General features: G+C 45.7%; 1 protein-coding gene across 1 annotated transcript in view; it reads left to right on the top strand.

Moving 5' to 3' along the window:
• LOC122803271 (diacylglycerol O-acyltransferase 2-like) overlaps positions 1-26,078 on the top strand; it is a 624,533-nt gene that overhangs the window by 290,622 nt on the left and 307,833 nt on the right. The gene's annotated exons all lie outside the window — the stretch shown is intronic.

Here is a 26,078-nt window from a genome sequence, read left to right as displayed (position 1 = left end):
ACCACAGCCTCCGGACTGGCTTCCTCCTAATAGTGTGGAGGAGAGCAATAGTCATCCCGCAGCATAAAGGAGGATCATTTACTGACCCGGGGAATTACGTGCCCATTAAGGTTGACTAGTATTAATATGCAGGGAAATGGTAAGAATAATCACAGACCAGGTAAATAATGTCCTAGAATACCTTCAAACACTGGACCTAACCCAGTTCAGCTAATAATGTCTTAGAATACCTTCAAACACTGGACCTAACCCAGTTCAGCTAATAATGTCTTAGAATACCTTCAAACACTGGACCTAACCCAATTCGGTTAATAATGTCCTAGAATGCCTCCAAACACTGGACCTAACCCAATTCAGCTAATAATGTCCTAGAATACCTTCAAACACTGGACCTAACCCAATTCAGCTAATAATGTCTTAGAATACCTTCAAACACTGGACCCTAACCCAGTTTGGCTAATAATGTCCTAGAATACCTTCAAACACTGGACCTAACCCAATTTGGCTAATAATGTCCTAGAATACCTTCAAACACTGGACCTAACCCAATTCAGCTAATAATGTCGTAGAATACCTTCAAACACTGGACCTAACCCAATTCAGCTAATAATGTCGTAGAATACCTTCAAACACTGGACCTAACCCAATTCGGCTTTGTCAAGGGGAAGTCATGCCTACTGAATCTGGAGGATTTCTTTGGGAAAGTCATTAAGGCCATGGATGAGGATAACAGTACATACCTCTTACCTTGACCTGACCAAGGCATTTGACACGAGTCCACTTTGGATATTATAACTAAACTCACAAAACTGTTCATAAATCCATATGTCACCAGATGGTTAGCCACGAGGCGGACAGGACACGTGGTTAAAGTGGGTGACTCTAGTTCCAGCAAGAGGCCAGTTACTATTGGTGCATCACAGGTGTCGTTACCGAGACAGTCCTGTTCAGAATGTACTTCTCTAAATTCAAGTCAAATGTGGAAGGCCTCTGGATGACAGTTTGCCGACAACTGCAAGGTGGGTTCAGTCATTGAATCCCCAGTGATATCCTCCAGGAGGGTCTAGACACATTATTGAGGCCAGAACCATGGCCTAAAACTAAATGCAAAGTAATGCATTATCATACCTTTTGGGGGAAGTCCAATACCCCTGCAAATTACAACATCAGTAGAGCGCCGTTAAAGTGGATTCCGAGGTGAGAAATCTAGGTACACAAACTGAACTTTGACTGCCATGTGTCCACAGTGGTGAGGAAATCTTCTTATGTGGCACAACTTATAAGTAAAGGTATGGCATCCAGATCCAGCAAAATTGTAATCCTGCTGTACTCTGCCCTCATTAGACCAATAGTAGACTACAGTGCACCATTTGACATGTATTTGACTAGGCACTTTCAGCAGCTGAAGTAACCTCAGAGATTCCTCACAAGAAAATACAGGGTGTGAACAGCATTTCATAGAACTCTTCAAGGTGTCCTTTAACCATCCTTTTGATGGCTGCACCTGTTTGGGCCCTCTGTTAAAGATACTCTTACCCACAGTGAGTAGGAAGGGAAGACCCTGTCTGCCATCAGGGTCAAGTTTTCTATCCAACAGCATGCTAGGAAACCAGCGAGGTGGCAAGAAAACCAGGTTCTGGAAATCCCAAGGGTCTTTCCAGGATCATTGCAGAGACTCTTCCTTCAGAGGCAGAGGGGAAAGTTTTAATGGCAGACGCCACCCTGTGGGCAGAGATGGACCACAGAATCAGGGCTTCAGAGAACCCTTTTCTAATAGGCACTTTCAGTGCTCCTGAAGTGCTGCCCGACTGCTCAACTCTGGAGGCATTTTTCTTTGCACCCAGACACCTGGGCCACTAACAAAAAAAAAAACACAATTGGGTGCTAAGAATCGTACCCAGAGGTTATTATACTCCCTTCTTCCTTCAACTGCCAGAGAGTCAAAAGAAACTCCCTTGTGTCCCACCCAGTCAGAGGGGGGAGTATGCAGTTCCAGAGATTCAAAAACTGTTGCAGAAATGAGTCATCCAAGAGGTCCCGTCCGAGGAAAGAGGATTCGGAACTTACTCCCACTTTTTAGTTCCAAAGAAAACCTGGGGACCTAAGACCCATCCTGGATCTAAGCAACTTGAATTTGCTTGCAAAGAAAGCAAAGTTCCGAATGATTACAGCTTATTCCATTTTACTGCTGTTGCTGAAGGATGGTTGGATGTGCTCAGTAGACTTGCAGGATATGTACTATCACATCAAAATATACAGATGATCCAGAAGTCATCTGTGCTTCAGACAGGGAGCCATGCCAATTCAGAGTTCTGCCCTTTGGTCACAATACAGCCCCCTGGGTGTTTACCAAATGCATGGCAGTAGTCGCAGCTCACCTGAGGCTGAATGGATTCTGGGTGTTTCCATATCTGAACTGGCTTCTAACTGCTCTAATCAGGCATTACCTTATCCAGGGCAGAGATTACCTGGTACAGATTTCCAATCCTTTGGGTATCACCATAAACCTGCCAGAATCAAACCTATTTCCAGTACAGAATTTGGAATTCATTGGGTCCCTATTAGACCACCCAAATCGGAGAGCATCACTTACCACCTCATCACATACAAACCATGAGGGAACATGTTCATATTAGTGTCGATTTTCCATCCCCACCAGCAAGACTAGTACTTCAAGCCCCTGGGTCCATGGCGGCTGCCGCTACCCTCGTCCATTTAGTGAGGTTTTTCATGCGCGTGCTTCAGTGGACCTGGCTGTTCAGTGGTCTCTTGTCTACCAGCCTCTGTTAGTATCAAATTGACACTGATTTGCAGAAAGCATCTTCGATGGTGGCTTCTTTCCGATGACCTGGTGATCTGCATGTCATTCCTTCTCCCATCCCCCTCGGACACAGTGACCATGGATTCTTCCCAGTTGGGACGGGGGGGGGGGGGCGTTTCCAGAGATAGATGATCCAAGGCATGTGGACTCAGACCAGATTGCATATCACTGTTCTGGAGATGAGGGCAATTCCTCCTCACGTTACAAGCCTTTCAGGATGTTCTCCTTCCTAGGAGCGATTGCAGTTCACACACAGTATGCTGTTGATGTTCATCATGTTTCACTGTTGCAGTCATGACTATAGGGTTCTCCCCTGCCGACAGGCAGCCCTCGGTCGGCCAGAATTCCAAAGTCTGGGTCCGGCGTCGGCTGTTCAACCATGCTCCCTGACGTCAGAGCGCCAGGAGTACAAAGCTGACAGCCGATGCTATCTTCTCCAGTCTTTCTTGCCGTGTGGTGATAGCCGACCGGCACTTGCGAACTGCTGACTCCGGACTAATTTTTCTCATATACTTCGGTCCAAAGACTTTCTTCTCCACTCAAAGCTAAGTACCTCGTTGGGGAAACTTTTTTCTTGCTCCACTCCGATGTCAGAAAAAGTTAATAATTGTATTTCATGTGGGAAGCAAATACCTCATAAGGATTTTCATTCTTACTGTATTCCTTGCTTAGGCCCTGACCACGACGTAGCTAGTTGTCTGTTTTGTGCTAGATTCAATCAACGTACAATTAAGCGAAGGTACGATTTTGCTTTTCATTACTTCGGTAGGCGCTTTAACTACAAGATGTCTTCGGATACGGTCCCGGCTACCGGAGTTCACAAACGTTGCAAGGATAAAGACAGGCCTCCGAGGTCCAAATCTGATGATAGCGCACAAGCGGAGCCAGCTTCAGGTTCGGCCGTCGTCAGTGAGGCGCTTTTGCAGCCCCTGTCGTCGGCCATTTCAGAACAGACTGCCGAAATGGACTCTCGTGAGGAGCCAACCAGGCCTTTAAATATTTCTGTTGCTGGACCTTCGGACAATACTCCTTCGGATGGGTCCGGAGCCACTGTGCAGGTACCGGCTTCCGAAGGGATTTTCAGGCCTACTCAGCTACTAGTAAAGTCAAAGCCAAAGACAAAGGCAAAGACTCCTCAGAGACTATAACACAGGCCTCTTCTGAACCGGCTTCCAAGTCACAGAAACAGTTACTCAAGATGGCGGAGGATTTACTTACTATGATTAGGGGTTCACATCCCCCTCCAGATAAAAGGCCAAGGCAGGATGTTTATTATGATTCCTCTGATCAGGCTTCTGTTTCCTCAGTTTCTTCTTCTGATCAGGAATATTCTTTCCCTCCTTATGAGGATTCTGATGCTGAAGAATCCATTCCTTCAGCTTCTCCCCCTGAGGATTTCTCTTTTGGGGAAACTTTGCATGAAATGAGGGATCATTTCCACTGGGAAGGACAGGAGTATTCGGAATCCAAGAAAAGACTGAGGGATTTTCTTCTTCTTCCCCAACATAGACCCCTGGCTATTCCTCTTGTTTTGGATATTGTGGATGATGCCTTTTCGGAGGCTAACTTAACCCCTGACTCTTTTCCTCCTGCTCCTGTTAAGCCTGATAGATATTACAGGGTTCCTGATTCCCATCAGTTTTTATACAAGAACCCTTCTGCTGACCCTGAAACAATTTCTCAGGGTCCTAAGGGAGTTGAGGCCGCTTCTGCCAAAAATCCCATTCCTACTGAAAAGGATTCTCGATCCTTAGAAAGATGGGGCAAAAAGGTGTACACTTCTGCTACTTTGTCCATTAGGGCTCTAAACTGTCAGTTTCATATGCTAAAATACCAGCAATTTCTCTTGTCTGTCTTAAAAGCTTACTTCCATTTCTGCCTGTGCAGATGATGAGGAATTACATGACTTATTGCATGCCACTGAACAGGTTGGGAAGCATGGTTTACACTGTGGATTTGATGCCTTGGAGGCTTCTTGTAGAGCTGCGGCCTCTGGCACAGTCATTAGAAGGTATGCATGGCTAAAGGAACAAAATTTGCCTGAACAAGTAAAGGCTAAATTATTGGATGCTCCTGTTCAGCATAATGTTTTGTTTGGATCAAAAGCTGAAGAGGTGATTAAAAAGATGGAGGATAAGGTGAAATCCATGCAAACAGTTAAAGATTTCTTACAAGTACAGCCACCTAGATTTAGCAGGAATTGGCCTTCAAAAAATTGCTCCTTTCCCACTTCATACAGGCCTCAGGACACTCCAGAGGGAGGCCTCAAACACAAGCTGCTTATAGACCAAGACAGTGGACTGCTTCCACCCCTTGGGGAGGAGAGGACAGGTCACAATCTCAAAGGAAACTCCATGACTCCCTCTGTTGGGCTACAGGAACTTCTTGCCTGGAATCCCCTCTCGGAGGAAAACTCTCTCTTTTTTATCAAAATTGGACTCAAATAACCCCAAGACAAGTGGGTTTTGGATGTGGTTTTAAGAGGTTACAAATTCCATTTTCATACCTTGCCAAGGCCAAGCGGATGGCCAGACCTTCAATGGACGGAGGCTTTAAACCAGGTGGAAGCTCTTTTGGCTATGAATGCCATAGAACTGGTTCCTCTTTCAGAGATGGGAAAAGGTTTTTACTCCAGGCTCTTTCTAGTCCCAAGGAAGCAAAACTTATGGAGACCCATTCTGGATCTGTCTGTCTTAAACACCTTTCTAGAGATTCCAAAATTCAAGATGCTTACTCTACAGCAGCTACTTCTAATGCTGTCCAAAGATGCATGGATGGTAACTTTGGATTTAAAGGAGGCATATTTACACATTCCCATCAGGCAGGATCGCAGAAAATACCTCCGGTTCAAGGCCGGATAGAGGCACTTTCAATTCTCTGCGCTGCCCTTTGGATTGTCTACTGTGCCCAGGGTCTTCACCAAATGCCTGGCTCCAGTAGTAGCTTACTGCAGACTCAAGGGAATTCAAATTTACCCTTATCTGGACGATTGTCTAAATCAGGCAGACAGCAAGGATGTCTTACTCCAGCATCTAGAATTTGTACAGAACCTCCTCAAGTTCCTGGGATTCTCTGTAAACATAAAAAAGTCAAATTTGACACTATCTCAACAGATAACTTTTCTGGGTGCACTTCTAAACACCACGACCCAGATGGCATTTCTGACATCCGAAAAACAATTACAGCTGGCTTCAACTTTCAGAACCTTGGCAACTTTAACTCATCTATCTGCAAGGAAATTCCTGCAGGCTTTGGGTTACATGGCCTTCTGCATCCTTCTCGTACCATATGCAAGACTACACATGAGGAAAATACAGTGGTACCTAAAAAGTGTATGGTCTCAGCATTGCCACAGTTTAGACATACTGATCTCCGTCCTTCCTTGCCTTCAAAAGGAATTTCTTTGGTGGTCCAGGGCATGTGCTCTAAACAAAGGGAAACCCTTCCGTCTGCCTCCTGCCACTCAAATTCTTCCCACAGTTATGTGGTACATAAACAAGCAAGGGGGATCTCATTCTTACCCCCTTTGCAGACTAGCCATGGATCTATGGAACACAGCTCTAGCTTGCAATCTGGATCTTCAAGCTCAGTTTCTACCAGGGAAACAAAACTTCCTGGCAGACAGTCTGAGCAGAAACCTTTCGGATCCACACGAGTGGATGCTGGATACCAAAATATTCAGGATGATAACAGCAGTCTGGGATGTCCTCACATAGACCTCTTTGCATCCCATCTCAATCATCAACTTCAGAATTTTTGCACCAGGACTTTCCACAGAGAAGCTTGGAAAGTGGATGCCCTGTCATTCAGTTGGAGGAACCTCTCGGGGTATGCCTTTCTGCCTCTTCCTCTTCTTCCACGGGTTTTATTAAAAAATAAAACAGGACAAGCCCAAGATGATAATCTTGCTGGCTCCAAATTGGCCTCGGCAGTTTTGGTATCCAACTCTAAAAAACCTATGCCTGGAGCCCCCTTGGGTTTTACCGCAGTATCCAAACCTTGTGTCCCAACATCAGGGTCAGGTTCTACACTCTCATGTCAGTACTATCAGCCTGGCGGCCTGGTTAATCCAGGGCCTTTGATTTCTTTACTTCCCAAGCAGGTTATGGATGTCATTTTAGAAGCTAGGCGTCCTAGCACTAGAAAATCTTATGCAGGAAAATGGAAAAGATTTTGTTCCTGGATGCAGGCTCAGGATTCTTTTTAACATTCCTTTAATTTTACTTTACTTGACAGATCTCTTACATCTTTCTCTTCCATTAATATACATGCCTCTGCTATTTCTGCTCATTATGATACAGATCCTCCCATCTTTTCCCACCAGCTCATGAGACAGTTTCTTAGAGGAGCTAAGAACTTAAGACCTCCTAGATCTCCTCCCATTCCTGCTTGGGATCTCAGCTATGTTTTGGAAAAACTAACCTTGCCTCCTTTTGAGCCTGCTGCCTCTTCTGACATCAAGTTTTTATCTTGGAAGACAGCTATCCTGTTAGCCCTTACCTCTGCCAGGAGAGTTTCAGAGTTACAAGCTCTTATGGCTGTGGAACCTTATATTATTTTTCATCAAGACAGGTATTTTTGAGGACTAATCCTAACTTCATGCCTAAGGTGCTTTCCAAAGTGGCTTTAAATCAAACTATCCACTTGCCAACCTTTTTCCCCTCTCCTCAAAATAAAGGGGAAAGGGTCTTACATTCCTTGGATGTACACAGGCAACTACATTTTTACCTGAACAGAACCAAGGACATCAGAAAATCAGAACAATTGTTTGTTTCTTGTGCTTCAAGTTCCCAAGGTAAAGCCATTTCAAAACAGACCATTTCTAAATGGATTGCTCATGGAATCAGATTTTGTTATTCTCACCATGGAAAGCAAATCCCAGGGAGTGTTCGGACTCATTCCACCAGAGCTGCTGCCACTTCTGCGGCCTTCCTCAGGGGAGTTCCTACCAAGACATTTTGGAAGCTGCAACTTGGAGTTCAGTACATACTTTTTCTAAGCACTACAATCTACCTCTCTACTCTAAGTCTAGGGCAGACTTTGCCTCTGCAGTCTTGCAGGGCCTTTTAGCCACCCCTTCCTCTTTATGACCACCTCCCTTTCTTTCAGCTTTGGGATTCTACCCTACAGTCATGACTGCAACAGTGAAACACGATGAACATAGTACAGTTGTGTACACCTACCATAAATGTAGATGTTCGAGTGTCTTCACTGTTGCAGTCTGGGTTTTCCTCCCTCCTGTCCCCTCTTATTTTTTACTTTTGTGTATTTCCTTTTTTCACCATTCTTCTGAGGTGTATTTGCAAAGGTTATGGGACCTTTTTCATTTTGGGACTCCTGACATCTGGGGCAAGAAAAACTGGAGATGATGGCGTCGGCTGTCAGCTTTGTACTCCTGGCGCTCTGACGTCAGGGAGCATGGTTGAACAGCCGACACCGGACCCAGACTTTGGAATTCTGGCCGACCGAGGGCTGCCTGCCGGCAGGGGAGAACCCTACAGTCATGACTGCAACAGTGAAGACACTCTAACATCTACATTTATGGTAGGTGTACACAACTGTACTGTCTGGCATATCAACAAACAAGGGGGAAACCATTCTTATCCCTTGTGCAGAGAGGCTATGAGGGTCTGGGAATGGGCATTATCTTCAGACCTCTTTCTACTTGCAACTTGCGTACCGGGGAAGTCCATTGTCCTTGCAGACAGACTCAACAGGTAAATTCAGACTCCTCAAGAGTGGTCCCTCAGTCAGTAGCAAACTTGATTTTCAGCCGTTTGAGCCCACCTTGCAGCGATCTGTTCACAGCAAATGCAGCAGATACTTTGCTCTGATACCTCTTCTGGGGGAGTCCCTGAGGAGTGCTCTAGTTCACAATTGGCCCCCCGGTCTCCTGTACAATACCTTCTCTACCCAAGTTTCTACAGAAAGCAAAACTGCTGAAGACTTCAGTAATCTTCATTGGTCCCTATTTGTCTCATTAGATTTGGTTCCCCTTTCTCTGGTCTCATCTGAAATATCCTTCATGGATACTGGAACCCAGACATGATCTTCTTTCACCCATCGGGGGAGTTATCATCCAAATCTTTGCACCCTCAAACTAAACGCTTGGTTTCTCTATTTCCAGTAATTGTACAGACGTCCAGGCTTACTTCAACTGTTCAAGATATTGTATTGGCTTCCCAGAAACCCTCCACCAAAAAAGGGGTATAGAAGCAAGTGGAAGAGGTTCACTTTCTTGGTGTCCAGGGAGAACATTGATCCTTTTTCAGCCCACCTATCTGCTGTCCTGTCATTTCTAGCCTCTTTTTAAGGAAAGCACTAGTTTTTCCACTGTTAAACTTCAATTGGCTGCTATTTCCAATTTTCATTCTGGAAATTTTTCGCTTCTCTTGCCACGTCTAGGTTATGTAAAGCCTTTTATGAAGGGTATTTTTCTTCTCCGACCCCTGATTAAAGATCCTTCCATCCGTGGGATCTCACCATCATCCTACAAGGCTCAGCTCCCATCCAGCGACTGTGACTGAGTTTTTTTTTGAAAAACTGTCTTTTTGGTGGCAATCACTTCACCCAAAAGGATTTTTGAACTTCAGGCTCTGTCTGCCAAAACCAACTTGCATTATTTTTCATAATGATAGCGTATCTGTACCAATCCTCCTTTTAAGCCTGAAGTGGCCACAGAGGTTAATTTGAACCAGTCCATCCAATTGCAAGCCTTCTTTCCCAATATTTCTAACAAAGGAGAGCAGTTACCATGCCATTTAGATGTTCATAAACAACTATGTTTTTACCTCCACAGGACAAAACAGTTTAGAAAGACTGATCAGTTATTTGTATCTTTTTCAGCCAATCATCTAGGCCAAGCAGTTTCAAAAGAAAGTAACTCTTGCTAAATGGATTACAGATTGCATCTTTACTATTTATTCCAGAAGTGGCCTTCAGTTACCCCGGCTTTAGCCACCTGGTCTAAAGCTCATACTTTTGTGACTCATTACAAGTTGGATATTGTTTCTAGAAGCCGGGCTTCCTTTGGCTCTGCTGTGCTCCGGCATATCCTTTTTTGAGGCCATTCAAAGGCTGTTTGTAGCTTGGGAACTTAACCTAGTCATGAGGAAGAATAAAAGGGGCAACATCAGATTTAGGTTCATAGGTTCGTACTAGGCTATCTGCCCTAGGGCATTTATAAGCCTAGCCATAGTGTGTGTGGCTTTCACCACCCCTTAGGATGAGAATACTACACCCTTTTCGGGTTTAGTTTACTGTGCCTCTGTCTAGTAGTGACACAGAGATAACCCCCGGGGTAAACCTACGATCTCCCATCCACTCGTCCAGATTTCTCTTGAATAGAGTTAGTGAGGGGCTCTGCCTAACATGGATTGGGATTCTGTTCCAGAGTGTAGGGAGCCTCTGGGTTATGAATCTGTCCCTCCAGCACGTCCTATTTATTTCTATGTTGAGGTTTAAGTCTCTTGCTCTCGTGGCTCTGGTGGATTTGGATTTACTGAGGTGGTGTACTTGCCATAACTTGGTATCTGTGTTGTCCACTTTCATTCTTCCTCACCCCCCCCCTCTCGGCTATCCCCCTCCTTGCGGCTCCTAGCAGATCTCAGGAATTATGGGGAACCTCTGTTCCCAGTTTGAGCCTCTAGTTCCTTTGTTCTGCCCTTGTGTAGTAATTACCTCTTTCCTGGGCAGCAAACATGATCTGAAAAGTCTGAGCAAAGGGTAGAACATGGGAAGAGGGAGGAGCCTAGTCTGTAGAAATGTGCCCGAGTCGGATCAGAGGATCAGGTCTGTGACCCACTCGTGAGGAAGAATAAAGTGGACATCACAGATACCAAGTTATGGTAAGTACGTAACTTATAATTCCATAAGTTTGACAATGCCTGAGTGGGTTATTGTATCAAGTGCTTTAGCCTCATGTAGATGGGCAGTATGCAGAGTTTCCCCTCATCCATTGCCTTAGTAACCTTTACAAAGAAGTCCACCAAATTCGGTAAGCATGGCCTTCCTTTGACAAAACCAAACTGGGATAGATCCAGTGTCTGGAGCTCTCCTATGTTGTTGCTGATTTCCATGGCTTTGCAAATAAGAATAGTCAAACTAATGTCTAGTTTCCAGGATCTTTTTAAGGGGCTCCCTTATGAAGGCGGGTTACCATTGCAGTCTTCCATTCAAGTGGTACAAAGCCTGTTTTAAGACTAGTTAATGATTCCAGGTGGCCGGATAATCTGCATTTTAGACTATTGAGGAGGAATCGTGGGATGTTATTGGGGACCATTGAGACCATGTTAGCTTTAGTGAGTGCAGCCAGTAAGGGTATTTGTAAGGAGGTAAAGTTGGAACTGAATTTGTCCACCAACAGGTTTGTTATATCATCAGGATTGATGACTTGTGGCACCATTAACCACCAGTTCAACATATTGCTGTGTGCTGCCCTCTAGGTTTCTGACATAGCTGTAGAAGGCCTTATGGTCATCTTCCACATTAGAGGCTATTTTAACCTTGGAGTTATCTTCACTTGACCAAATTAGCACTCTTAATTGCTTATTTACTTTAAGGGAGTTTCTCTTTTTATGGGAATTACCCTTCCTGATTTTTGCCATAATTTTTTCTCCCATTTGTTGTGTGTCCTGTTTAATTTGGGATGCCACCAGGGTGGCTTGTTTCTATGGCTAGTTCTAGGCTTGCTTCTGTCAGGTACTGAGGCCTCTGTGCAGTCATTGAGATGGTTGTAGAGAGATGAGAGCAATTCAGCATATGCCACTGTAGTCTTTGGGTTTAGTGGTGAATTTTTACAATCCATCACTTTAATAAAAGGTAATTTGTTTTGGAATGGTTCCTAACTGTTCCTGGTCTTAATGGAATTGCAGTGTTAATTTTGAAAGAGACTGCTTTATGGTCGCACCTTACCATAGAGAATGAGACATTGGGGGAGAGTTCAGCATTCCCCCCATATTCGTAAGCAGGAGGTGCAGTATGTTGGCACCTCTAGTGGTGTATTCACTGTTTGGTCAAAGGTGTTTGTATTTACAAAGTCCAGGAATCTCTGTGTCTGTAGATTTGAGGCTATATAGGATTCCCAGTCCATAGAGGGATAATTAGTTTCCCTTGACTGGGGTGTTATGTTGGATGGCAAATCAGTAGGTCCAAGTGTGCATCGTGACCTTCTTGGGACATGGAGAATGAGCTATAGCTGGCTATGATATGGCATGGGATTTTGTCTGTGGTGGTCTAGACATGGGGGAACTCCAGAATGTCATCCTATTGACCACCCTTCAGGTATGCTTCTTGTTTATTGAGATGCCACATCCTTTAGCCCTTTTATGAGCAGCTAGTGGTCTGTGTGATGGGCACTGAAACTTTGCACTGAGGAAAATTTGCAGCTTCCTATCCAAGATAGTTTCATTTGAATAGGGTGGAGGATGAATGCTGTTACATGTGTGGCAATATGAATCAAGCTCTACCTTGTGTCTTTGAAGTAAATTCCTTAACCAGTATGCCAACCTTCAACCCCCTGATTTTCAGTTTTATACTTACAGGTTATTGACCACTCCTAAAATCATAGTGACTTCCCTCCCTTTAGTACATGGTCTTCTTTCGACTTTTCCCGGTTAGGGGTTGCCGCAGTGGAATTCTGGTCCACTAATGATTGGCAGTGGATTTTTACAATGCCGAGTTGCCAGCCCGACACGCAGCCTTCAAAGAAGGCACATCCATTCATGCATGCACCTACCTGCTTGTCTTTAAACATCACACGACTGTGGGGAGGACATGCAGACTCCACAGAGAAGGCACTCTAGCCAAGAATCGAACGGTACACTTGCAATTTTTTGCATACTTTGTATCATGTGCTACCTCAAGTATCCTGCATGAATTTGATGCTGAAATCTCCTATCAGTAGCAACTCTCCTCAGAATGTCATAAATCGTAACCGCTTCACTCTGCTGATACCTTTCCCATCCGTTACGTAAACACTGATGAAGGGGTCAGTAAGTGACTCGCCTCCTCCCCTAACAGCATATTCTCCTATTGTTCTCTAACATACTAAGTGACCACCTCTCTACCTTTGTTATTGGAGCCCAGCTTCCCACCACCTTAATGAAATACCTAGTCCTTCCCACTTATAAAAAGTCACATTTTTCCAGACCTTAAAACTCTAACTGGCGACCATATAAAGGATCTTCTCCTAGGTGGTGGTGGTGTGGAATTCATCAGAACCTTCCTTAACATCCTAAACAATTTAGCTTTCCTCACAACGAAACATATAAATCAGACTATTAAACTTGAGTAGCAGTGCAAGCCAGCAGATCACCTAGTTATTTGCCACACAGTCTGAAGGGAATCTAATTTCTTAAGGTGCAGCCCACTGTTGAATTCTTCTCACTTGTGTAATAGCTCCTTGTAAGTGTCTTACTTTTGTGTGATACCTCATAGAACAAATGATCTGAAGTAGGATATTCATTTGTCTGCAACCTGTGGGTTATGGATCCGATATCGGATCCGAACCGGCATAGTTTCCAGCTATGGATCCAAGCTCTCAGCTCCTCCCCTCACCCATAATGCCCTGCTCTACCCTCATGACCTCAGATCTTGTTTGCCGCGCTGGTAACTGGATGTGGTTTCTATAGCTCTCAGCTAAGTGGAATTTTCTTGTACAAAATTAGAATATTTTTGCTTTCTTTAAACTTTTGTGTGAAAGTTGTAGGTTTCCTATTTTTATTGACTGTTTTGGTTTAATTTTATTTACAGTAGTATATTTTATTCCTCCCTCGCTGGCACGTAGAGTGTGTGAGGCCTGTGTGCTTTTTATAGTTTATTGTTTTAAGTTACTTCTGTAACTTTTGTTAATTTTGACTATGGCTGACCAGCCTAAGTCATTTTTCTAAATGCTCGAGTGTGGCCATAAGCTCTCACCGCTGATGGCCACACTCGGTGTGTTAGTGTCTTGGGGTTGAACACCTCACATCTGGCTGTTCCATTTGTGCAGGGTTCAACCCCAGGGCACTGAGGGAGCGGAGGTCCGCTGGTCCTGGCGGGTCTTTTACCGGACTCGGCTCCGACCCCGCTCCTTCGGGACTCCTGCTGCAGCTGTTCCTCTGTAGCACCCTCCTGCTCCTGGGACTCAAACTCCCGCTTCAGGACAGGAGAGGGATGCATCTGTAAAGGACCGGAGGGAGAAGCACCACAAGCGCGGGCCGAGACCTCTGTTTCGGCCCCGCCAGCCAAGCTGGCTTCTCCCGGCTCCTTGTTGAGCGGTCTCCTCCTTCTCGGCTCCGGTCACCTGTGTGCTTCTCACCGGGTCCTGAGGAGGAGGAGACCCGATCTCCGCGAGGCTATCGAGGAGGCATTCCAGGCCTACCTCGGTAGCCTCGCCGAGATCTACCCATAGCCTCGATGCTGATCTGGACCGGATGATGCGAAGGTTCATCCAGGCCCAGATGCAGATGGGAGTGCTCTTGCCTCCCCCGGGGAGCTCAACACCCTTTTCAAGCCTATTGCTCCTTCTCCGACCCGCTTCCGGGTTCGGAGCAGCTGGAGCCGAGCAGCTTCGGGCCGGGGAGGTCGGATCCGATAGTACTGGTACCGGATCCGACCATGCCCTCGAGTGCCGGACCCGATCTCGGAGCCTGGATCCGAGCCGGATCCGGGGATCAGTGCTCCTTCGGCGCCGTCTGTGTCGGAGCGCACTGTCCCTTCGGATCCGAGTGCTGGCGCCCGGCTCGATCCACTCTTCGGATCGAGGGGAGCCATTGTCGGATCCTTTGGTCGAGGTCGGCTCCCCTTCGGCTTTTGATGTAGTGGAGAGGGCTCTGTTGAGGGTCTCGGACCCCGGCACTTGCTTCGCCCGGCCCCGCTCCCTCTGCAGTGGGCCAGGCTTCCACCATGCGGCCCCTGGGACACCCCCCTTCTGTCCCGCAACTTGCTCCTATGGAGGAAATTGCTGCTGAGGACTCCTCTGACAGCCCCCAGAGGAGGCTCCTCGCAAGCATACGTGCAAAAGGAGGCACATTGACTCCTGAGTCTCTCACTGAAGACACGGACTTGGAGGAAGGGAAGGCTCCCCACGGTCACCCCGAGGATGTCTCCTCTGGAGACATGAGGGAAATGCTCTGTATCAGGGGTGGTCTGCCCCAAGTCTTCCTCGGACGAGTCCGTGTTCTTGGAGGCATTCAAACGGGCCCGTCTACCTCTTGGGTGTCCCCTGCCGACCCCTGGTGGACCTTATTACCACCAGGGCGTGGAAGGAACCGGACACCGTGGAGCCAATTCCCAAAAGACCTGATAAAATCCTTAGCCCGCCTTCAGACAGGACCCATTGGAGTAAGGGGCCTCCTGTAGATGCCATGTTGATGGCGGCGGCCACAAAGAGGGAACTGGCTCAGGAGAGTCCCTCAGTCCACCCACCGAGCAAGGAGTCTCGGATGATGGACCGCTTGGGAAGCGGATGTTCAGTTCGGCGACCTTTTCGGTAAGGGCTGAACTATTTGGCACATGTTATTCGGATGCAGCGAGACCTTATTAAGGAGTACGCTGCATCCCTGAGTCCATTTCGGAGGAGGACAGAGCTCTGCACTCCACCAAAATGGCCACTCTTAGGTCAGTCACAATACTTCTATGCGGCTACTCTCCCATGCTACGGAGGGCTAGAGCTGCGGGACAGGACTGGTCACTAGACGCCAGGCCTGGCTCCGCCACTGCGATTTTTCTGAGCCCTTCAAGGCGCCGCCTATAACGCCTTTGATGGTTCTGCTCTGTTTGGCAAGACCGTTCATGGTGACGTTGACCCAGAGCGAGAAGGACGGGAAGACGCTGTCTGCCGTCGGAATCCGCTTCTCTGCACCCCAGAGGCCCTATTCTAGGAACCAAAAGGGTCAGAAGAAGATGTGGTTCCGAAGTCGCAGCAGTCCCAGCCTGCTCCGGACAACCAGTCCTTCCGTGGCAGAGGAGGACAGGGAGGACGCCCTAGAGGCAGAGGGGCTCCCAGAAACTTCGGGTCCAGGAACCTTTCTCTGAACGGCCCGCAGCAGCCCTGAGGGCTGCCCGACTGCTCTACTCTGGAGGCAGTCGGGGACGTCGGGCACCTAGCGGCATGGGAGTCCATAACATCGGACCGCTGGGTTCTCCAAATCATATCCAGGGGATATCGCATTCCTTTCCTTCACCTTCCAAAGATGAAGTCCCTCCCAGACGTACCACCCGGTCAAAGGGAGGCCGCTTTAGCAGAAATTGGCCATCTGCTAGAGAAAAGAGCCATCCAGCCCGCTCCCCAGACCAGATCGGATCAGGGTTCTACTCCAGGTTCTTTTAGTGCCAAAAAGACGGGGAACTAAGACCAATCCTAGACCTCTCTCTCCTGAATCTGGCAGTCCCCAAAGAAAAATTCAATGGTCACTCTACAATCTATTCTCCCCTTCTGGGAGAATGCCACTGGATGTGCTCGATAGATCTCAAGGACGCCAGACTACCACATCCTAATGGACAGACGCCCAGGAGGTTTCTCCGCTTCGGCTGGGAGCCAGTCACTACCAGTTCGGGTCCTTCCCTTTGGTCTCACCACAGCCCCAGGGTGTTTACCAAAGTACTAGCAGTGGTAGCGGCCCACCTGAGGCTTCAGGGGTGCAGGTCTTTCCCTACCTGGACGACTGGCTCCTTACCGCCCCAACAAGGCATCTACTTCTCTCGGTGAGACTCCTTTCTCCATCTTGCTCCATTTCTGGGCATCACAATAAATACAAAGTCCAACCTGGCACCCACTCAGCTCTTAGATTTCATAGGGGCCAGACTAGACACAAGGAGTTTACGAGCCTTCCTCACTGCGGACAGAGTTCTAAATCTGCAGCTCCAGGTGCGGGCCATTCTCCATTCATGTTCTGTTCCAGCGGAGTTGGTCCTGAGGGCTCTAGGGTCCATGGCTTCGTCGATAGCACTTCTTCCTCTTGCCAGGCTCAATATGCATTCTACAGTGGACGCTCTTAGTACAGTGGTCATACCTTGCTCTCCCCATGTATCATCCCATAGCGATCAGCAAGGCTTGCAAGCGGTCCCTCTTGTGGTGGCTCCACTCCCGGATCTCCACAGGGTCGCCCATTTTGTGCTTCTCCCCTCTCGCCACGGTGACCACGGACGCCTCCGCGCCTCGGGTGGGGGCACTTCGGGCGGACAGTCCAAGGCACGTGGAACGATTCAGAGACCTTACTGCATATCAATGTTCTAGAGATGAGAGCAGTGCTCTTAGCTGCTAGCACTTCAGGACTTTCTTCCCTTGGGAACAATTGCGATTCAATCGGACAATATGTCTGTTGTCTGGTACATCAACAAGCAAGGGGAACAAGGTCTTACCCTCTTTGTCGAGAGGCCATGAGAGTTTGGGAATGGGCAATCTCCACCAATCGCTTTCTCATAGCAACGCACATTCCGGTCGGTCCAACATCCTAGCGGACAAGCTCAGTCGCACCATTCTGACCCCTTACGAGTGGTCTCTCAATTGTCAAGTAGCGAACGCATATTCGCACGGTGGGGAACCCTTCATGCGATCTTTTGCCTCTCCCTCAAACACCAAGTGCGACAGTTTTTTCGCTCTGATACCTCCTCCGGAGGTACCCCAAGAGACGCTCTGGTGCATGCTTGGCCACCCGGTCTTCTGTATGCCTATCCACCCTTGCCTCTGATGCTGCAAGTTCTTCAGAAAGCCTCTCGGGTGGGTTGCAGAATGATTCTCATTGCTCCGCTCTGGCCTCGACAGATCTGGTTCCCCTTCCTAAGGTCTCACTCGGTGAATCCTCCTTGGATTCTAGATCCTATTCGGATCTGATATCCCATCCATCCTGCATTCCTCCTCCGAACCTGGACAGCCTGAAGCTGACCGCTTGGCTGCTCCAGTTCCACTCTTGATAAGGACTCCCGGTATCTCTTCACCGTAAAGGCTATTTTGGTGGCGGCTCATAAACCATCCACTAGAAAGGTTTACCGAAGCAAATGGAGACGTTTCTCTGTGTGGGCGGAGCGGCAAGGCCTAGATCCCTTCACGGTTCCTCTCCCGTAGTGCTTGATTTTCTAACCTCTCTTTAATGATGGTGCCAGCAGTTCCACAGTCAAAGTTCAACTGGCGGCAATTTCTCACTATCACATTGGTCAAGAGTCTAATCCTCTTATGTCAGCCAAATTGTGCAAAACTTTTCTTAAAGGTACTTTCCTTCTCAGGCCCCTATTAAGCAAGCAGTTCCTCCTTGGGACCTTTCTTTGGTCCTACAGGCCTTGACCGCTCCCCTTCGAGCCAGGCTACAGTGGACCTCAAATTCTTGTCTTACAAGACAGCCTTTTGGTAGCCATTACATCAGCCAAGAGAGTTTCTGAACTTCAAGCTTTATCAGCTAAACCTCCTACTTGGTTTTTATCCGGACCGTGTCTCCCTCAGGACCAACCCGTCCTTCCTTCCTAAAATCGCTTCTGAAGCAAACATCAATCAATCCATTAACCTCCCTGTTTTCTTCCTAAGTATGAAAACAAAGGTGAATATAGGCTACACTCACTAGATGTTCACAGGCAACTAAGATTTTATCTCAACAGGACAGCTGGTCATAGGCAATCCGACCAGCTGTTTATTTCCTTTGCAAAATTCAATTTGGGCAAGCCATTTCCAAAGTTTCTCTGTCCCGCTGGATTTCACAGTGCATTTTATTGGCTTATCAAGCCAGGAAGGCCCGCACCGGAGGGTGTTCATGCCCATTCAACCCGGTCAGTATCTACCTCAGCAGCCTTCAAGGCTAGGATTCCTCTGGATGATATTTGTGCAGCAGCTACATGGGCTTCATCTCATACATTTATTTCTCACTATAAGTTGGATCTTGCATCCAGGGGTAGAGCATCCTTTGGCTCAAGGGTGCTCGGAATATCCTTCCATGATGGCCCAAGATTCAGGTAGCTGGGGACTCTGTCCCACAGGTTGCAGACAATGAATATCCTACTTCAGATTTAGAAGTTATGTACTCACCATAACGTTCCATCTGAGTAGGTGTATTCATTTTTCTGCCACCATCCCCCTCCTATCCCCCTGGCCTTTCAGTTTCCTGCATATTACTTGTTACCCTTTTGAGGGTATTGTTGCTTTGGCAAACTCGATCTGAGGTCATGAGGGTAGAGCAGGGCATTATGGGTGAGGGGAGGAGCTGAGAGCTTGGATCCATAGCTGGAAACTATGCCGGTTCGGATCCGATATCGGATCCATAACCCACAGGTTGCAGACAAATGAATACACCTACTCAGATGGAACGTTATGGTGAGTACATAACTTCTAATTCTAGTCTCATTTACTCAAGTCTCATCGGTGCCATATTCCTACGTGTGCAATACACATCTACCTGTGCAATACTGAGTGCTGCTAATAGAGATACAAAAACTGTAATTATGTCCGGTCCTAGAGTCATGTCAAATATTACAAATGTTTTCTTCTTTATTTATATATATTTATATGTATTGTCTGCACATAGAGCTTGAAGCAATGAAATTGTTAGCCTGCACTGAGATGTGGGTCTAAATGAGAATAAAGTTTACTTTGAATTTGACTTTGAAAAGCCATACCAATCCCATTGCTAATCAGATCTACAAACCTGCTAATGAAACAGAGATGAAGCCTGGAATTCCCGTTTCACAAACAAACTATAACATTCTTCTTTATTTATATATATTTATATGTATTGTCTGCACATAGAGCTTGAAGCAATGAAATTATGCTAGCCTGCACTGAGATGTGGGTCTAAATGAGAATAAAGTTTACTTTGAATTTGACTTTGAAAAGCCATACCAATCCCATTGCTAATCAGATCTACAAACCTGCTAATGAAACAGAGATGAAGCCTGAAATTCCCGTTTCACAAACAAACTATAACAATCTGCAGTTAGTCTGGCAACATATAAAAGAAACAACTATACTAATCTGCCGTCTAAAAACTTCCAAAACCCAAAAGCTTTTTGGACCTCTGTAAACTGTATCCTTAAACCAGACTGGCAGCATAGAAGACATTACCACTCTGTTAGTACCCAGTTCATAAACTCCATTACATTTGTAATCAAACAACAAATCCATCCCATACAGCTGAGGAGCTAGAGTTTGTGTGTTCTTTGAATTGTATTAAAGTTGAAACAGCAGCCTTTTTTTTTTTTCCCTTTGGATCCCTCGTATGCAAATCCCTCCCACTTGCCTGTCCAATATTGGCAATACCAGGGGAAGATTCTGACTGGGCACTGGGGAACTTCTCTTGTCATTTTGCTAAATACCATGGGGTGTTTACATCCATCTGAGCTACCACCATCTTCCAACATCAAGGAAAAATGTATTACATCTTCAACCACTGATGGGTTTGATGGACATTCTTTGGTCTGTACTGCTACGATTCCATTCATTTCGAGTCTAATCTGTTGGTATGCCCTTTGAGCTCAACTTGGAAGGCTAGTTTTGAGCCCCTTTCTTGATATTCTTGAGGTGGAAACACCCAACATATTTTGAGGAGTAACTTTATCTGCCACAGGAGAGCATGCAAACTATATACACACATGCTCCTGCATGCATTAACACGTGCACACTCCTGCGTATTGCAGAGAGCATGCAAACTATATACACACATGCTCCTGCATACGTACACACAACACGTGTGCACACCTGCGTGCGCACAGACAGCATGCAAACTATATACACACATGCTCCTGCATACGTACACACAACACGTGTGCACACCTGCGTGCGCACAGACAGCATGCAAACTATATACACACATGCTCCTGCATACGTACACACAACACGTGTGCACACCTGCGTGCGCACAGACAGCATGCAAACTATATACACATGCTCCTGCATGCATTACACACAATGTGCACACCTGCGTGCGCACAGACAGCATGCAAACTATATACACACATGCTCCTGCATACGTACACACAACACGTGTGCACACCTGCATGCGCACAGACAGCATGCAAACTATATACACACATGCTCCTGCATACGTACACACAACACGTGTGCACACCTGCGTGCGCACAGACACACTTGCACGCACATGCGCGTGCACATGCACAACTTGACCAGAGATGGAAATGTAACCCGAGCCTTACCCTTTCTCCCCGTAACTTGTATGCGTAAGATAAACGCACGTGTATAATGTGGACTACCCTGCTTATACACATGCATATGCAGGAGTGTGCTGCTTTGTGTCATAGCTGCTTGTGGGATTCTTTACCATGGCTCTGCTCTTTTTTTCCTTGGAGTGGAGCTGTGTGCAGGCTTGTTGAGTGATCGAACATTTATTTGTAAAGCCTGTAACAGTCCCATCCATGTTTACTCATACATACAGGTTCAGGACGTTTGTTTTGACCCCTCCTGACCCTACTGGACATGTTGGTAGTGCCTTTGTCCTCCAACAGGCTACTTTGTAATTGCATAAATGCTTTTCACTCTGATTTGCATTGACTTTATAACCTGAGGTACTGTGATAAAAATAAATGCAGCTTCTGAATACTTTATTCAAAAAATGTATATACATCTTTGTGCATTCCCTTTTGCATGGCTTAAAGTATAAAAGTTTATTTGATGCTATTTCCCTGTGATAATGAAATAAAGGTCAAAGACTCTTCCTAGCGTTTGTTTACGGAAGAAGCATTGCTCAGGAGAGGGCAAATAAGGACACTCGTTTCTGATCTTTTCCATTGCATAATCTGCCTAAATATGCTTTGTCAAAGGGTAGTTACAGTAACAAAGTTGCATAACGTACACTGTGTGATAGCTTTTCACTCAAAATAGCTGCATTGCAAAATTACATATCTGTACTTTGTACCTCTGCCAGAAAGACCATCTGTATTAATTCTTTGAAATATTTGTGACGTTGGTTAAATGGAAGGCAATCTAGCATTTTGGTTCTTTTAATTTTGTTTACTTAGCTAAGTATATACATAACTAATCATTCTCAAACTTTTTTTAAAGCACTTTTATATTTTCTTACATCTATCAGTTTTATATTTTGCTTAATCCAAGCATGTGCACCATTGATCGTCCACTGTGTTTCTGCACTAGCATTTCATGTCCTTATCAGGGACACCTTATCAGATAGGTACTTGGCAGTCCTGGAAAAGCATTAGCTGTGCCAGTTGCTTAAAAGAAGGTGTGGGTATGGGAGGTGTTCAGCAAGCAAATTAGGGGGGGGGGGCAGAGCTCAAGAGCATGAAAACCAAATCCAGTAGCAATCAAAACAGTTAAAATTCTCTGAAATAAAAACCCACTGTAATTACTTGACCTATTACTTCATTACAGTGTGTGTACAAAAAAAATATGACATTGTCTGCTAACTACAGATTATGGTGGACAACCATACAAGTAATGTAATCATATTAAAGAGTCAACCTCAGACTATCTGGCTGGTTTAAAAATAGATGCAGTTTTTGTTTTAAATCTTGAATCAGACCTTTTATCTAAAATTTAATAGAATTTTTTTTTTCAGTTTGATTAAAAGTATATGAGAAATCCGTTTATTGCAAAAATAGAATATAGCATTTGAAAACTGCAGTAACTCCTGTTGTCTAAGTCAGTGGTCTAGTAGGAAAACATGTTGATGCTGTAGGGAGATGTAGACGTTATCATTCCAGCTCTTCTGATAAAGAGCACACGTGTTTGTTCCACATCCTTTCATGTAGACGTCATCATTCCAGCCCTTCTGATAGAGCACACGTATTTGTTCCGCATCCTTTCATGTAGACGTCGTCATTCCAGCCCTTCTGATACGTATTTGTTCCACATCCTTTCATGTAGACGTTGTCATTCCAGCCCTTCTGATAGAGCACACATATTTGTTCCACATCCTTTCATGTAGACAACGTCATTCCAGCCCTTCTGATAGAGCACACGTATTTGTTCCACATCCTTTCATGTAGACGTTGTCATTCCAGCCCTTCTGATACGTATTTGTTCCACATCCTTTCATGTAGGCGTTGTCATTCCAGCCCTTCTGATAGAGCACACGTATTTGTTCCACATCCTTTCATGTAGACGTGGTCATTCCAGCCCTTCTGATAGAGCACACGTATTTGTTCCACATCCTTTCATGTAGACGGTGTCATTCCAGCCCTTCTGATAGAGCACACATATTTGTTCCACATCCTTTCATGTAGGCGTGGTCATTCCAGCCCTTCTGATAGAGCACACGTATTTGCTCCACATCCTTTCATGTAGACGTTGTCATTCCAGCCCTTCTGACAGAGCACACGTATTTGTTCCACATCCTTTCTTGGGTTCAGATGGGTCAGACCAGTTGTAGTACATACCTTATTCAGGTGACTTAACCAAAACAAGTAAATAGGCTCTTGGATGTGCCAAGTTTGTATAAAGCAGCTTTACCTTTTATGAGGACTACTGGTTGGTGTCCTGGTGCACAAACACACCCTGAGAAGTTCTGACAGTGTACACACTGTGAATTTTGATGTAGCCCTGACAGTTTAGTGCCTTGGTAACTGACTGTATACAAGTTTCACAGTAATAAGAGCTCTTGGGTTTGGCTCTGGCGGTGACTTTGAAGCTTTAGTATGCTGTTTTTGTTGACATAAGTAATCCTTGAAAAGACTTCCTTTCTGTATGCTACTGTAACTCACTGGACAAATGGTGATGCAGGTGTTTTTGTCCTTTGTCAATTTTTTTTTTGCTGTTAAAAGGCTTTATTTTCTTAGTCCCAACACATTACTTTTTAAACTGAGCTCATTAACCTCCACTTCTTTTCCACTCTGTAATAATGATAAAAAAAAAAAAAAGTAAACAAAAAATTCCCCCTTATTACTTCAAGCCTCATAATGTGCTTCTTCCACTGGATTTTTCTAGGATCTGTTCCCAGCTGATAAAGCCTAGCCCATTTTTCCCCAGCCATTGTATATCTCACTAAGGATGAGAATATTTGGGGAGGGGGTTGTCATATTAGGAATTGCTGTGTTTGTACGTCCCCCTGCCCCCCACCTGATGTGGGACTTTGGGTCTATATTTATTTATCGAAGGTTCACTTCAGCGAACCTTTCTTCATCGAACCTTGATCATCAAATATTCATTTCAGAAACATTCTCATAAAAAAAAACAAAACAAAAACAAAAATGAAACAGGGAAACCTAAGTTGGCCAAAACCACACTGGAACAGATGCCACAGTATGTAAAACCTACCATAGTGGGAGGAATGCCTCCCACACCCCCCAACTGTATATACCAACACCAGGATCATACTACGATCCTACTACACTGAGGAAAAGGGCATATGTGTGCTGCTGGGCAGTTGCTTCCTTTCCCTGCGTCAATGTTTTGCAGATATGAATGCTCTCAAAATGAACGTTCAGTGGTTAGGGTTCGATGAAGAAAGGTTCGCTGACGTGAACCTTTGAATTCATGTAGACCGGGGGACTTCACCCCCTCCTCCTTCTCATGGTCACTGCGTCTCAGAGAGCTATCATTAACCGGCAGTGTAACACCTGCCGTGCAATTTCTGGGGTGCACCAATGTAGGCTGTCCAGAGATAACTGGCATGCAGTCATCACTCTCACTGCAGTGTGAGGCAGTGTGACTTGAGCTGGGGTTATCTGTGCAAGTGACTGTTGGGCTGGCTATTTCACAAGAGCTATCAAAGGCCATCCTAGAGCCATGTCCTTTGGTTCATCTTACAAACAGCAGTTTGTATTTCTGATCCAGTGATTGTGTTTCACTTTTGCAGTAATAACTCCTTGGGATTTTCTTCTGTGGAAACCCTTTGCTGTGCTGAATGTCAAATACTTTCCTCCTCCTGGGCCAGTGAATGGCCTCCCCTCTGGCAACAGAGTGTAGGGGTCATCAGCCAGCACAAGTTTCTAAGTTCTTTATTGTTGTTGGATCCCAGTTACTGATCCATTGGGTCATTGGTCTGCCCAAAGCCAGAATTTGAACTCTGATCATGAGAAGGATCCAGATGGGAAATTCCTTTCCTTATTCCTTTATACTGTATGGTTAGATGTTCATTGTTAAGACCAGTAAATTGTGTGGAAAATAAATCCCTTACCAGGACCTCCACACGATTTTTTTTCTGCCTGGGTCCATAGCACGCTGTACTCATCTGGCCCCATTGTGGCCATTTCAGTTGTAGGACCATTCTGCATAGGGCAGATTCCCTATAAAATATTTAGAAAGGGAATGTCAGGGACCCATGAACATTAGCCATTATGCCATCCACCTATGAAGCTGCTGTAAGGTTTTCCTGTTGTAGGAAGCATACAAAGCATGTTTGGGTTTCTTACTGCAACCTCTCAGCCAGACCACCTACACTTGCGATGGTTGAAGGAGGAGAGAGACCTTTGCAGTCCCCTCCACTGAATGACTGTGCAACTGAGGCCTCTGTCAAGACCCTTTTGGAGTTGGTCACCTTAATGTCTGCATGTGCTGAAGGAGTTGTCAGCCGAGTCGTGGATAGTTTTGCAGGTTCTGGCTTCCAATTTCTATTCCAAGACTATTGAAGAGAAGTGTGGAATTCTTAGCTTGATAAGAGGGAGCTTTAGTTGACAAAGCACAGGCCACAGCCTGCCTGCAACCTAGGCTGAGTACATCTGATGCCAAACCTAAGAGGGCTTTATCCATCTTACCTCAGCCTGCCTCATCAGGCCTACCTGCAGGACCTTGTCAGGCTAGCTGAGGATCTCATGGATATTATTTGATCCAGACAGATTAGCCAGAGCAGGATCTCTAACAGAATATTCTCCTGGGAAAAGAGAGGGACCTTTTTCTCAGCAATCCTGATACATATGACTCGTACGAAGTTGAGTTGGCCTATGTAGACCAGAATTTTTTTTTTTTTTTCATATGTTGACTGAGTTGGATGAAAATCATGCTTTGGCTTCACCACTGGAGGATTTCATCTTTGGGGAGACTCTCCAGAAGATGTTCTTCAGCTGGAAGGCTCAGGATTATCTCTTGTCTAAGAAAAGGGTTTGAGAATTTCTTCTGTTTTGACCACAAACCTCTGGCAGTTCCTAAAGAGGTAGCAGACTGTCCTCCTTGGTGCTTCCATGCAGCCTGACTCCCAGCTACCTGCTGCTAGGAAGCCAGATCATTTTTATAGGGTTTTGGGTCCCACAAGTATCTTTAAGAACCCTATGGTGAACCCTGTGGTGATATATTTTAGTCACAAGGGAGTTAAAGGTAGTGTCTCTAACAACCCCTTGCCAACTGAGAAAGAGGGTAGGACCCTACATAAGTTTTACAAGAAAGGCT

This window comes from Protopterus annectens, chromosome 5.part1 (genome assembly GCF_019279795.1).
Source record: "Protopterus annectens isolate FY-2018-M chromosome 5.part1, PAN1.0, whole genome shotgun sequence".
In the NCBI taxonomy this organism is placed as follows: Eukaryota; Metazoa; Chordata; order Ceratodontiformes; family Protopteridae; genus Protopterus; species Protopterus annectens.
Note: the sequence above shows the minus strand (reverse complement) of the source record. Positions and strands in the feature narration are given on the sequence as shown.